This window comes from Lynx canadensis, chromosome A3 (genome assembly GCF_007474595.2).
Source record: "Lynx canadensis isolate LIC74 chromosome A3, mLynCan4.pri.v2, whole genome shotgun sequence".
Taxonomy (NCBI): Eukaryota; Metazoa; Chordata; class Mammalia; order Carnivora; family Felidae; genus Lynx; species Lynx canadensis.
In genome coordinates this window covers 93334943-93345004 of record NC_044305.1, presented here as the reverse complement: position 1 = coordinate 93345004, position 10062 = coordinate 93334943, and the positions used below count along the sequence as shown (strand labels likewise).

Genomic DNA, 10062 nt, shown 5'->3' with positions numbered 1-10062 from the left:
AACCATACCATGATTAGGCCTGTCTTTTACTGACACTATGCACCTGATCAGTAAGTTTTAGCCCCACCCTGCTCCCCCCACCCAACCTGTAGATGGAACAGCATGGCTAGAGTGGGCTGAAGTTATTTATTTCCTTTCTTCCAGGTCAGTTAAGCTCTGATAATAACCCAGAAGGTTATAGTCTCTGGTTAACTAGTTTCCTCTGAGGGCAGACCTTTTTAAGAAGAGAGTGCTTTGGCATATTCCAAAATGGTTCTTTTTTCCTTACCCCTGAAACCTGAAAGGATTTGTCTCTGACATTCGCTGTGGGAACCTGGTAGGGTTCCCCTAGGGAAATCTCACAATATTATGCCTCCCCACTCTCATGACTGGGTTCTTTTGGAGTTGATAACTCTCAGAGTTATCTGCACTAAGCTTCCAACAATCTTTTGGTTATAGTTTAGATTTCTCTTACCCTTCACTTATGTCCTAGGGTTGAATCCATTCACTCCTTGAGTCTCGGCTCTGGGAAGCCTCAACCTCCTGTGTTCACCTCTGTCATTCCAATCCTGGGGCCAGTAGAATGCACTGTGTCCTCCACTTTCTTATGGATCCAAGGAGAATTGTTAATTTCTCAGTCTGTTCAGCTTTGACTTGTTAGGATGCAGTGGCAACTTTCAAGCTCCTTACGTGTGGGACCAGAAACCAGAAGTCATCATGTTACTTCTGAATGATATTTTGCATTACAACTAAATTGAAAGAGTCTTAAAATTATTGGCTTTTACATGCTACCCCAAAGTATGGCACCTTGGCATACTGAATATCCTATGCTGAAAGAATTTAAGAAAAAAAAAAAGGCAGAAATAGTAAACTCAGTCTGACCTCCTCCAACTTGCCTGTCTTGCCTAAAGTAGGTAACATAATTTCCATGTTACAGATATCCTCCCTATGCAGGAGGGAAAAAAAAACCAGCAACATTCCTAACATCGGAATTGGGAAACTTGGGGCCAAGAAATCTGTGCAAATAAATCTTGTTAAACTAATCCTTATCTTCCTAGTTACTTCTTTTTTTCCCCCAGTTCTACTGAAATAGTGTTGGTATTACTTTAGGGTGTACAACCTAATTACTTATGTATATACTGAGAAATTATTGCAACGTTAGGTTTACTTAACATTTATCGCCTTACATAGTGACAATTTTTTCTTATGATGAGGAACTTTTAAGATTTACACTCTTAGCAACTTTTGAATATACAATACAGCATTTTTAAGTATAGTCATCGTGTTGTACATTACATCCCCAGAACTTATTTATCTTATAAATAGAGGAATTTATGAGGTGCCTGGGTGGCTCAGTCAGTTGAGTGTCCATTTTTGGCTCAGGTCATGATCTCATGGTCCAGTTCTGGCCCTGCGTCAGGCTCTGTGCTGACAGCTCGGAGTCTGGAGCCTGCTTAGGATTCTGTGTCTCCCTGTCTGCCCTTCCCCTGCTCGCGTCTCTGTCTCTGTCTCTCTGTCTCTCTCTCTCTCTCAAAAGTAAATAAATATTTAAAAATTATACAGGAGGTTATGCCTTTTGACCACATTCGCTGAATGCCTCACCCCCAACCCCTCACTTCTGGCAACCACCAAATTGTTCTCTATTTTTATGAGTTTGGGTTTGTTGTTGTTGTTGTTGTTGTTGTTGTTGTTATTTGATTGCACGTATAAGTAGGATCACACAGTATTTGTCTTACTCCGTCTGACGTTTTCACTTAGCATAGTGACCTCAAAGTCCATCTATGTTGGCACAAATGGCTGGATTTCCTTCCAATTTTATGGCAGAATAATATGTCATTGCATATATATACCACATATTCTTTTTCTGTTCATCCATTGATAGACACTTAGGTTGTTTCCTTAGTTGTTGTAAATAATAATATGCTACAATGAAAATGGGGCACATATATCTGCTGAGTTAGTGTTTTCATTTTCTCCAGATAAATACCCGGGAGGAGAATTGCTGGATCCCATGATAGTTCTATTTTTAACTTTTTAAGGAAGCTTCATACTGTTTACAATAATTGATGAATTTACATTCCCACCAACAGTGCATAAGGGTTTCCTTTCTCCACATCCTCACCAACATTTGTTATTTCTTGTCGTTTTTGATAGTAGCCATTATAAAAGGTATGAGGTGATATCTCACTGTAGTTTTGATCTGCTTTTCCCTGAGGATTATTGATGTAAACATCTTTTCATGAAATCATTTATAGGTCTTCCTTGGAAAAAAATATCTATTCAGTTCTTGAATAGCTCTGGATACTTCTGGTCTTCATTCTCTTGTGAAGGCTCCCATGTACATGTCAAAATTCAACACAATTTGTGGAGTTTTTTCTATTAATCTCTCTTTGTCGGTTTAACTTTCAAATCCAGCAAGGTCCCTAACAGGGTCAAGGAAATCTTTTCTCCCCTACACTGTCCCCAGACTTGCTACTCTAGTAATTAATGCAATATCATGTTGGACATAAAATTTTACATGTATTGCTCATTTCAGATCATATTCTTTATATAATAGAACTAATAAGCATGAAAAACAAAAAGATAAAAAATATATTACATTGAAAATTTTGTTTGTTGTTAGAATTAAATACTATACCACTATTAAAAATTGATCACCAAATAATGTTCAAAGATATGTCCCAAATACTTGAATAATGATATTAAGTAGTGGAAGGAGAAACTCTAACAATGTAGTCTCATAGTTTAACATAAATTGATCAGTTATCATTTATATATTTATTATGAGATATTTATCTGAATTTAACAATTAAATTATGTCCTTTCTTCCTAGCAGGACATTACTAATAAAAGTAGGTGGGAAAGCAGAGATGAAAATGTTTCATTATTAGGGGGGCCTGGGTAACTCAGTCAGTTAAGCATCTAACTTCAGCTCAGGTCATGATTTCACAGTTCACAAGTTCAATGCTCAGATCGGGCTCTGTGCTGACAACTCAGAGCCTGGAACCTGCTTTGGATTCTGTGTCTCCCTGTCTCTCTGCCCCTCCCCCACTCATTCTCTCTTTCTCTTTCTCTCTCTCTCTCTCTCTCTCTCTCTCTCTTTCTCTCTCAAAAATAAATAAACATTAAAATTTTTTAAAATATTTAATTATTGGGCAGTTAGTATATATGTGTGTGTGTAGCTCTGTGTGTTATACACCCAATGTTGTTAAATCATCATAATGACACTGTTAGTTATACCCTGTCAGAAAACTTCAAGAGTTCAGAAAGCACAAGCACTTACCACGTCTGGGTGTAGTAGTTCTGGATTTCGAATCTGGGTTTTTCTGTCCCGTAAGCCTTGGTGTTCTGTGAGACCAGACTACGATGTGAGCAATAGCCTTTTCAACTAGCAGCATGTCATGCAAGATACGTTGTTGTACAGGACAGTCTAAATGAGGAAATGGCAGTGAGAGAGCTTAACCCGTCTCGGCCATCCTAAACTCTGGTGATGTTCTTCAGGACTTCTCAAACTGCCCCTGTTTCCGTTCACTGCAGACCCAAACAAATGAAATGAACTACCAAACTAGAAAAAAGAAAAGGCTGTTAGGTAAACTATGTGATTTTTAGAAATACTTGACTTGTGGAAAAAGACTCTTGAGAAAAAAAAAATACCATAGATACCACATAGAGATATTTCATCTCATCCTTAGAAATAAATCCCTTTGGTTTAATAGCATTTCTTTTACAGTGCAAATGCTTTGCCTTCTTTATGGCTCAATCATAGGTATTATGAGTAAGAAAGTCCATTTAAATGATAAATAAAGATCAACTGTGAAGGAAAGGGAGTAAAGTTAATGGACTGAGAAGTAGAAAGAGATGATTTTAGAATATTGTAGTGAAGGGCTTGAATATTGAAGTTTGAAAGAAGCAGACAGAAGGGAGAGATAGGGAAGCACAAACTTGGGCATGTTCATTTTGTTATTCCAGTGCCCAGAGTGCCATCCCTAATTTACAGCCTGACAAAGAGCCTGAGTGAATCGGAGGATGTTCTCTTTTCTACAAGTTCTTATTTTCTCCATGAACTTTTCAAATATTCATGCTAACAAAAAGGTTTTCATTTCATAGGAGGAATTTAGAGCAAGACAAGCATTAGTAAGTAAGTTGGCAGTTGGCTCAGCCATTCTATTTCTTCTTCGTTCATTCTTTCCTTTATAGGCTCCTTCCTTCCTCACTTCTTTCTTCCTTTTTTCTTTCCTTCCCTCCTTTGGTCCTTCTCTGCACAAATATTCATTTCACTTCTTGAGTGAGGAAGATCCTTTGCAAGATGAAAAAAAAAATGAGACCTCATTCCTATACCAAAGGAATTCATAGTCTGGTGTTACTATTCCTATACTTAAGTACAAAGAAGGAAAGCCGGTTTCACCATACATTAAAAAAAAAAGGTAGCAAGTTGCCTAAATTTTACATTATGAATCAGAAATGATAGTATATGTGTTTATTTAGTATTTTAATTTTATAAATGAAGAGTATCAAGATGATGATTAATAATCATCTTTAGTTAGACGGTACATATAGATGTTGGTAACAGGATGTTGGCACTTGTGCTATCCTTAATATAATCTTGCTCTTCATATATAAATTCTTCAATTTTTAATTTATTTTCTATATAATATGATTTCTATGCCTGTGATGTTTATTATATGGAGGCATAGAGGGGCTCACACTCTGAGGCAGTGTCCACCAGAGTCCTTGGCCCAGATGGAAGGATGTTGGTAGGTGGTATTGTGGATGGGAGGGTCAGGGGAAGGTAAGAAGATGTAGCATAAGTTCATACATGCAGCTGGATGTTTATTTGTGTGTGGATTACTTTCTGTGGAAAGTATTCATCCTTTTCATCAGATATTCTGAAAGGTCTGTGACCCCCCCAAACTTAAGGACTATAGACCTAAATTCAAACATAAATATGCTACTTTTAATTTCTTTTTTTCAAGGTTTTATTTAAATTCCAGTTAGTTAACTTACAGTGTAATATTTATTAGTTTCGGGTGTACAATTTAGTGATTCAACACTTCCATACAGCATCCGGTGCTCATCACAAGTGGGCTCCTTAACCCCCATCACTTATTTCACCCATCCCCCCACCCAACTCCCCTCTGGTAACCACGGTTTGTTCTCTATAGTTAAGAGTCTGTTCCTTGGTTTGCCTCTGTCTCTCTTCTTTTCCCTTTGCTCGTTTATTTTGTTTCTTAAATTCCACATATGAGTGAAATCATATGGTATGTATCTTTATCTTTGACTGACTTATTTCACTTATCATAATAGTCTCTAGATCCATCCACATTGTTGCAAATAGCAAGATTTCATTCTATTGTATGTCTAAGTAATATTCCATTGTGTACATACCACATCTTCATTATCCATTCAGTAATGGACATTTGGGCTCACTCCTTTTAATTTTATTGGCTCTTTCATATATATTTTCAGGCAGTTCCACTAATAGAGATTTTTAACAACTTTGGCAAACACACCAAGAAAAAAAAAGACTATATTAAATTGAACTTTTCTCATGCTTTCAAACTCTCTGCCTTAACATAGCTCTGCATAATGCACTCACAATAAATATAGTTTTGTTCCAAAATTTTTATTTTATATAATATCAAGATTGTACTCTCTACGAGTACAATTACAGAGATTAACATTTTGGTTTTTTAACAAGGTAAGGATGCCTTGACCGTTTTACTCTATGTACATGTTTGATTTCTTATGCCTGAGGGAAAAATATCATGTAGTTTGTCATTACTATTCCCACCCAAATACATTCCTTTTCAAAAAAACCGTAATTTTGCACACACTTTTGCTCATGATATCATATGCATATTAACACTGATCAGTGAAAATGACAGTGATAGCAACAGCAGAAATTCAGCTGGATACAGGAATTAATCCTCCATGATATGTTAAATCTAAGCATTTCCTTAAAAAAAGTTGGCACTTATTTCTCAGTGCAACCCACAGAGATGTAGGAAAGTGCACAGTGGTGATTACATAGCAACATAAAAGCTATTTTGGATCCAAAGCTAATAGTTTGCAAATAATCCAGATGTTGTTGTATGTGCTTCAGATAGATTACTGAAGTCCCTAGTACCACTACATCCGTAGTTAGAGAAATGCTTCATTTTTTAAGAACTAGTTAGGTAATGAATTTTGACACCCTTCCTTAAGTATAATTAAGGAATTATAGGGAAGTAGAGTTCCACTGAAAGCAGCCTTAGAAATGCTGCCTGAAATTAGGAATCCTCTGATGGAAGGTCATTTCTTGGTCATGCTCCTTGAAGTCTAAGAATCTAAGACTGGATTTTGCTACAAATTCTTGTAGACTAAGATAAAGTACATATGGTAAGAACTGAGTCATAAAGCTTGTTCTTACACAGGAAATATTTTCCCTGCTATTCTACCACCACCCTATTTTCTACATTTTAAGACCCGGTCTTTAGAAAATGCCTATTTAAAAGGATGCTGCTTGAGGCAAAAACAGGTTTAGAAAATGTTGTAGTTTAATTAATCAAAATTCGTGCTTTTATTTTTAATCTGTAAAAATAAGGTTGTGGACCTACAAAACTAAAGGAGAAGAAAAATAAACTTTAAGTTACAGTAGGTGTGACAAAGATATTGCATTTATTTATTAAATCATTTTTCATTTTTCCTTCTTTATTAGTATATTCACCAGATATATAAAGAGTGACAACTTAGTATAACGCACAGTGCTAAAATTTTACATGCCCTAGAATTAAAATAGCAGTCCCTGGGGCGCCTGGGTGGCGCAGTCGGTTAAGCGTCCGACTTCAGCCAGGTCACGATCTCGCGGCCCGTGGGTTCGAGCCCCGCGTCAGGCTCTGGGCTGATGGCTCAGAGCCTGGAGCCTGTTTCCGATTCTGTGTCTCCCTCTCTCTCTGCCCCTCCCCCGTTCATGCTCTGTCTCTCTCTGTCCCAAAAATAAATAAACGTTGGGAAAAAAATTAAATAAAAAAAAAATAGCAGTCCCTGATCTCTTTAAATACACCTTCTGATAGATGAGACAGACAAAAACTATCATTATTCCTTAACTCTAAAAGCTAGATATGATAATTGCAAAAACTACATGTGAAGTAGTGAAAAATATGAAAGTATATGCATCCATACACAAGCACACACATGTACATAGTCATCCCTGTACCTTAATTCCAATTCCCTAAAATAATAATTGTTAATATTGTAGTGTACTACTTGTAATTATTATAATATCACCAACACTTTGTTTTCCTTCTCTTGCTACATTTAGCTCTAGATCTACCTCTTTGTATATTACTGACAAATAGTGTGGAAGCAAATAACAGGGTGCTAAGAGAGCTGGTAAATGGAGAAATCTAACCAATGCCAGAGCATCATGGAGAAAAGGACATTCCATCTGGACTTGGAATGAAAACAAGGATTACACCCAGTGCTTGAGAAGGATTATGAAAGTACAGCTTTCAGAACTTGTGAAAGCCTGAAAGTGAAAAGGAACAATATGACTTGTGGCATGGACATAAGACCAGGCTGGCTGACATGAAAAGCTAAGAGGTTTCTGGTTTCTAATGCAGCTAGTCCAGTGGGCAGCAGGTAGCTCCAACAGCTACTCTTGTATAGTCCACCCTGAAGTAAGTCTTCTCAGCGAAGGAGAGTTGCTGAAAGATTTTAAAACAGTTTATGACATAATCACATTTGTATTTTTAAATTATGACTCAGGATGCAACACTGGAAGAAAATGGTGGTATAAGAATGTAGATGGAGATAGAACAGTTAGGAAACCATTGATGTGGTCCTAGTGAGCAGAGATGACAGTTCAGACTAGGGTCATGGCAGTGAAAATGGAGATCTCTTATTGAGGTAGAACATCAGTGGTTGGATACGGGAGAGTGAGGAAGAGGGAGTCCTCAAACATTTAAAAAGTACCTAAAAATAAGATACGCCTACAGTAAAACAAAACAAAAGAACCGCAACAACAACACACACACACATACCCCTGGACATCCCATGAAACCGAAAGAGAAATCTTACTTGCCCTTACAGACTAAGGGAAAGAAGCCCCCTTAGAGGAGACACCTGAATTAAAATTATCAGTCTTCCAAATTTGCCAATCCCAGGGAAAGACCACACACATTAACAGAAACGCTTTTTCACTGTCTCATTCACCAAAGAATTGAGATATGTAAATTTAAGTCTAGGATAAAGGAACTTTTTACCTCTAAAATCTGTGATTCCACTTCAGATTTACGTAGCAGATTCAGGTGATGTGTTTCACACCTCACTCTGAAATATTTAAGAAGGCATAGAAATGGATAAAAATTTGAAATAATCCATGGAAGTGAGAATGACAGGCTCTTGTCAGAATCTGGAAGAACTTTCAAATTAATGAAAAGTGACAGTTGACTGATAAATCACTACTCAGTGTTCACTTTAAGGTATATCCCTAATTCACCTTATGAAATAGAGCCTATGCCAACAAAATCATAGTAATCAAACTTCCCACACAGGTTAAGAAAAAAGCAACCTATTGAATACAAGCCATCTTGAATTGCTTGTATTCAATTGAGAAATGAGAAGAGAACCTGTGAAATACTTCTACCTTGGTTTTATTTAGTCTCTGATCTTCATCTATCCAGCAAATATTTACATAGCCCTTGATGGCATGAAACTAGAATCTGATGATAGAGTAGTGATGAAGATTTGTGTTGGCCTTACCTTCCTGGCATTTAAGGTTTCAGAGACTAAAATTTAAGACTAATAAGACAAGACAGTAATTCGCAGATTACACAACCCTTTTGGTCTCAGTCCAATGCTATTAAATGGTCTTCCCTGAATCTCCCAACTTGTAGATAGTATCACAGTGGCCTTTATTCTTTGTGAGTTCTTTTCAGTCAAGTGTGATTTGTGTGAGTTCTATAAATGCATAGCCATTATCAGCATCACTCATCACTCACCACTGTAACACTTATGCTAATAGCAGTCAACAAATGCCCCATAGAGGGCCTATGAGCTAAGAACTTTATTTTTTCAAAGGTTTGCAGAGGAAAAATGGAAGAAGTGGGAAGAAGAGAAGAAGGAAGCAGAGGAGGAGGAGAAGGAGAGACCAGGGGAGGGAAAATTTACCTGGTCTGTGAAGCCTAAAATATTTGCTATCTGTCTATTTACAGAAAAAGCTTGCTGACCCCCTTCAATACAGGCCAGTATTTATTTAATAGAGGAGATGGATCACCTTTCTAAAGCCTAATAATATTAAAAGCAGAAAATCAAGGAAAAAAGGTAGATTTCTCTATTAAAAATCAAATTGTTTTTGCCATAAAATGCCATAAATAGCTCAAAATAAAAAGACATATTACAAATAACAATTGAAATATTTATTCATTCATGCCATACTTAAATAGTTTTAAGTTTCTAGTCTTTTATGATGTGAAGATGCAATAAAGGCTTAAAAGCACGGAATGGCTACATAAAACAATATATTTAATCTCAGGGAAGTAGCTAAACACCAGTGTTAATAATATTCATTCTGTAGCAATAATGTTCAGGTTCAAATATCAACTTTGATGGTTCCTGGTTTTGAGGAATAAGTTATTTATCATATTTTGTGACTATCACTTCATCCACAAAAGACAATATTAGTAGTGCCTACTTCATAGTTATATGGGAATTAAATGAGTTAATGCAGATGAAGGCTTAGAACAAAGACTAACACTTATTAAGCATCAATTTTGTATTAGGAATATGTTAGTAGACATTGTTATATCTCCTAGGTTTTTTAAGATGAGAAAAATATCACAGAGTTCACTTTGGGGCAGAGAAACAACTTTAAATACAGTTAATTATAGTACAAATCGCACAGTCTTTTTTAAAGAGCAATTACTCAACATTTTTCAATGACATAAAATCAGCAAATTTCAGCCATTCTAATTCTTGGTATTTATACTTGTAAAAAAAATCAGAAATACGTAAAACACTGTACATGCAAGATATTTTCTTAAACACTATGTATATTATACAAATAGGAAAACTCAGTGTCTAATAACTCTGAAATGGTTATAT

General features: G+C 36.3%; 1 long non-coding RNA gene across 1 annotated transcript; it reads left to right on the top strand.

Annotated features, from left to right (window-relative positions):
* Nucleotides 1-1174: 1174 nt before the first annotated feature.
* On the top strand, nucleotides 1175-9853 carry LOC115509742. The gene is made up of 3 exons (XR_003967477.1): nucleotides 1175-1250; nucleotides 9633-9641; nucleotides 9839-9853. It is a non-coding gene; the product is annotated as an uncharacterized LOC115509742 (long non-coding RNA).
* Nucleotides 9854-10062: the final 209 nt, after the last annotated feature.